The following is a 5,496-nucleotide window of genomic DNA, read 5'->3' as shown; positions in this document are numbered from 1 at the left end:
CCTCTTATGGGTCATCATCAACTACTCTTTAACAATACCCAAGGGAAAAAGAAAAAAAACAATTTCTTGTGCTGCAACCTAGACATAAAAGGTCCTTTCTTTGAAACCAGAGATTCAGTCTTACAGGGTTGTCAGAGTTGTAACTTCAACCAATAAACTTCTGTTAAATTTAAACCAGGGAATTGCAGGAGAGATTGAGGGAGTGACAGAGAAGACAAATACAGAAAGTGTGCTTCTATTGCTTTGTTTGAACGAATTTTCTGCTTTAGGGCTATTGGTACAAAGTGATGTGAAGGTAACAAATGGTAAAACTTCTATGGATGGAAGCAGATGAGCACAAAGAACAACATAAGCCACTCTACGATTTTAAGCCACCGTAACAAAGGGAAAAGGATCTTCTACTCGATGTCGTATCGGAGATAAATCAAATGTGATTGAAATAACCACTGGAATAACAATTTAAATTGAGTTGTATATGCTTACATGTGAAGGTCCCGGAGGTTTTCTTTGCCACATATAATCTCTAGTGACTGTTTACAACAGAAAAAAACTATGAGCTCTATAATAGCATGAAAAGTATAAGATACAAGAGAATATATTTTCATACAGATTGAGAAAAAGAGATTCACAATAGTAACCTGGTTACAGTTTTCACAGCTGATATCAACCAGAGTTATCAAAATGCCTAGGCAACCCTACTTGATAGAATGCCCAGAAGTATGTCTCATGGTCAAGCTACCTAGAAATATAGGGGACCGCTCACTTGTAAAGCAATTAGACTTGCATAATCCTGACTTCCTAATTGTTTACGAATTGAATAGATTCAAACCAAAAACAAAAGTATCCGAACGAAAAATAGGACTAAAGCCCTTAAGAAGACAGTGCATACCTTATGAGATATGACAAAGTTCTTATCATTCAAGATAACTCCTGGAAGCAAGCATCTTATTATGACTCTTATCCAACCGGACCCAACCTCAGATTCATTTCCTTTAGGGGTTATGGCTTCATTCGGTTTCGCATGACATGCTTTGATATGCTGTGGGGAAGGAGGAAGCAACACTCTCCGTAGAGGTGGATAGGGAAATGACTGCAAGGAGGAGAAGTGAAAACAGGGTTTAAAAGTCTGGAATCTGAATTTTTTAAGACGAATTCCAGGCCTGGTCGCTTGAAGAGAAGAAGGGTTGCAACGGCTTGTCCCTTGAAGGGAAGAAGGATTGCAACGGCTTGTCCCGTGATAAGGGTTCAGAGAAGAAGAATGGGATACCGGGGCAGGGGCTCAACTCAATAGCCTCAAATGGAGACTCTCCGGAGAAGAGGAGCCGTAAGTCAGCCTCCCGCCGCTGCTAAAGCCTTCGATAGAGTTTTCGCTCCGCTGCAATCGGTCGTGGTTCAGGAAGATGAAACGGAGAAGAGGAAGTGAGCAAATTACTGAATCTATTGACTTGATGGAGAGTCGCTCACTCGCCGGCCAGCTGCTGAACACGTCCGAGAACGAAGACAAAGAAGAAGAATGGGACGAGGGGGGGAAGGGCGCTTGGCGAGGGTTTAGAGGTTTCAATTTTGTTCTGTTTTTTTTTATCTAACTTAAACGTATAATACGCTTATTATTCGTTTTTTACCGTATCTAAAAAAACCGCTTCTTCAATTAAACATTCGGATAATGCTACTCATGAGGTTTTCCTAAATGGTAATGTGTTACCAACCTCCACTTCAAATTTTGTTTTGGATTACAATGCACTCTCAGAGTCTCAAGCGATTCAAAATGGACTCCACTACCACGAAAGTATATCAAAATAAATTGTGATGCTAATTTTTGTTAAGGAGCAGCCAGTTGTGGTCTTGGATGTATATTTTGGAATTCTGCAGTGGCTTTTCTTCATGTTGTTTCACATTGGTGCTTATTGGTGAAGCCATGTCTATTCGTTTAGCATTGTTAGAAGGTATTTTTGAAGGATAAGAGCGTTTGTTGGTGGAGACAGATCATAGAGATTTTGTGTCTTATCTTCAACGTGGGTTATGTTACCCACCACCATAAGTAAAACTTGTAGTGGATGATATTATTCATTTGTCGTCCTATTTTACTTCTTGTTCGATTACATATCTTCCAATAGAAGTTAATAGTGTAGTTGACTCCCAGGCGAGGAAGGCGTTGTTGGTAACGTGCACAACAGTCTAGCCAAATTATGATCCATGGATCTAGGAGTTATGTTCATCTTCACCCATGTGTAATTCACGTTGATATTAATAAAGTTTATCAATATTTCTACCAAAAAATAAACGTTCGGATATGCGAATAATACATGTATAATATACGAATTTACTAACCATGATTCGGACAACAACGATTAGGAGCAGTGGAAATCAGGATCGGTGTCTCAATTTGTAATACCTAGGATCTGCCAATCTTGATCTGTCAGGATCAACCTTGACTGATCGAATACTGCTTTTTTTAAACCCTAGGTGAATGATAGAAAAATAGAATACTAGAGACCGGGAGAGATTAAGAGAGGAGAACAAAGTTGTAGTTCCAATAATTCACAAACAAAATTGGTAAATCGGTGGATGGGTGCAAGTGGTTTCTCACTCGAAGATTAACTAACTATAATTGTTGGATATTTAAGAAATGGTATGATAAAACAATCGCTACAAATTTGATAATATAACCTTTCCATCTATTCCCATACATGTTCATGCACCCAAATAATCCTAGGTACCTTTTCTTTTTCTTTTTAAACAAATTTTTCTTATCTGTTTGATCTTACCAATTATCAAACTCTGATTGGGTTGTTTACACCCCCCCCCCCAAAAAAAAAAAAACCAAAAATGGTGAAACATCTTTAAAAAAGGATGTTTAACTTACCAAAAACGGTGAAATTCAATTCTATGTCAAGATGCAAAGTACCAATGGTTATATGGTATCAGAAGAAGAAGAAAATAAGAAGAATTCGCTTGCAATTTTTCAAAGTTTTTGTTTTGAGGAAGTTTGGTGATAATTCGATAATGATTTTTTTTTTTTTTTTTTTTTTTTGCTTAATGTGTTTCCATGGCTTTCAAGTTTAGTTGCACTTATATTTGTTGTTTTTGGTGGTGTTATATATTTTAATAACTTTATATATATATTTTATAAATAAATAGATTTTAATAAATAATTAAATGGACCGATTTTCATGTAATGCGTGAAAAATATGTCTCAAAGGCTTATGATCATGTTGAGTGGGACTTTTTACAGCTTGTCCTTCAAGCTTATCAATTTCCCTACGTTAATTTGATTATGGAATGTGTTTGTTCTGTTAGTTTAACCATCTTGATTAAGGGCTCGCCTACTCACACCTTTTTATCTCAAATTTGGAATCCATCAGGGTAACCCTTTATTCCTGTGCTTATTCATTATGTCGCTTCATGTCCTCACTACTATTATAATCACGTTGCTTCCATTAAAATCCCATGATGAGGTCCTCCATTATCACACATTTTCTCTGTTAATGATAGTTTTACTTTGTTAAGGCCACATCAAGGAATTGTCGTTCTTTTTAGTCCATTCTCACTAAATTTGATGTCATACCAGGACAATAAATTAATTGCTCTTAATCACTGGTTTATTTTATTCATAATTGTCCCTCAATGTAAAACCTTATTAGCGAACATTCTAAATATGACCTTTGTTCAAAAATCAAGTAATAATTTGGGGTCTCCCATCATTACTAGGCACAGTACCTCTAATTCACCATGCTCACCACCGCATCACTCGTTGGAGCCCCTCTTTGCTTTCATTTGCTGGCAGGTATGTGCTTCTTAAACACATATTAACAACCTTATCTCGTGCAAGCTTTTGTCATTCTTTATTCCACTCTATCTAAATTAACTTCTATATTGCGATCATTTTTTGGGACAAACCTAATGCTTTCATTTATATCAACGTGATTATCATCTCTTCTCCCAATGAGTAGAGGATGAGAATTCCTCAATTCTCTATGCTTAACAAAGCTTTTTTTGGAAAAAGTTGTGTGGTGGCTAATTCAACATTTGCATTATCTGTGAGGCCAGGTTCTCTAACAAAAATATTTTTCTCAATCCGATGTCTGGGACATTTCCCTCTCCCATGCTTCTTTTTGGGGTTAGAAGGGCCTTTTGATTAGGTGTGATGTTTTGAAATTAGGCCTATAGCGGCATTAAGACTTGGGTCAATCTATTGACTTTTCATTCTCCAACCGGCTTTCTTTTCCACTATTGTTTGATTTCTTCCTAACCCAGCTTTCCTCATACGATTTCGGACATCATATCACACAGACAGTAAGACCAAACCTCCTTACAGGAAGTATTGGAACCTTCGATCCTTGCTCATATACAGAACATTGCTCTACCCCCAATTTTTTTCTATGATACACTTATTTGGGGATCAACATTAAGTAGCATTCCAATCGTATCATCCATTTATCATACTATTCTTTCCCACTTATACCTTGATATGGGTCCTCACTTCTTACCAAAAAAAAAAGATATGGGTCCTCACTAGACCTGATCCTAATTATAGAAGCTGCCTTGCTCACCAAAAGTGCATCTTTTTGTATGGTGTACCCCCAATCTTTTTGCTCACAAGATGACTCCGTCATTATTTTTTTTTGTCAAATTCCTATAACATGCCCATTATGTGACTCTCTTTTAAGTTATGAGACTCTTGAACATTTATTTTTCTTTTGCTCTAAAACATTACTCTTGCACACTCATATCCTTCACCTTTATACATCTATACACTTCACTTAATATGATATCCCTTTTCTTTTTTGGTTTCTTCATGTTATGTGTCAAAATTATTGCCATGGAAAATTGAGAATTCGTTACCTCTTTGGCTCTAGAGCATCTGCAAAGCAAGGAACACCTTACCATTTGATTCTAATCCTTTTTATCTATCTCACACCCTACATTCCAGTGCCTTTCTTGCTCATGACTTCTTTTGTCTATCTCACATGTCATCCCTCTTCCTCTTCCATACCGATTCTTCTCTCATTGTAACTTCCCCCAAATCAACACGGATGGTTTTACAAAACCAAATCTTGGCCACACGGATATTGGCAATTGAGCTCCTCTCCAGGGAACCTAGCATGCTCAGGGGGTATCAAGCTGTTGGACTATGCCACACACATCCCTAGGCATGCCCCGAGATGTGTGTGGCACAACCCAATCCTTGGATGCCCCCTGGGCATTGAGCTCCCTAGAGAGGAGCCGAATCCAGATATTGGTGGTATCATATGTGATCCCCAAGGCACTATTTACATGCTTTATCTGAATATACTAGAATTACTACAATCTAGTAGCTGAACTCTGGGCACTTCGCATTGCTTTATGCTGCATCATTACCCATGATTTACACAAGCTTATTTTTTTAATCTGAATCCCTTGTTGTCATTCAATTTTTTGTAAGATCCCCATCGACATTTTCCATGGAGATACAAGACAACTTTGATGGCATGGTTTATCTTTTTTGCCAATCTCTTG

Source organism: Telopea speciosissima, chromosome 7, assembly GCF_018873765.1.
Source record: "Telopea speciosissima isolate NSW1024214 ecotype Mountain lineage chromosome 7, Tspe_v1, whole genome shotgun sequence".
NCBI lineage: Eukaryota > Viridiplantae > Streptophyta > Magnoliopsida > Proteales > Proteaceae > Telopea > Telopea speciosissima.
The sequence above is the reverse complement of the archived record's forward strand: the minus strand, read 5'-3'. Positions refer to the sequence as shown.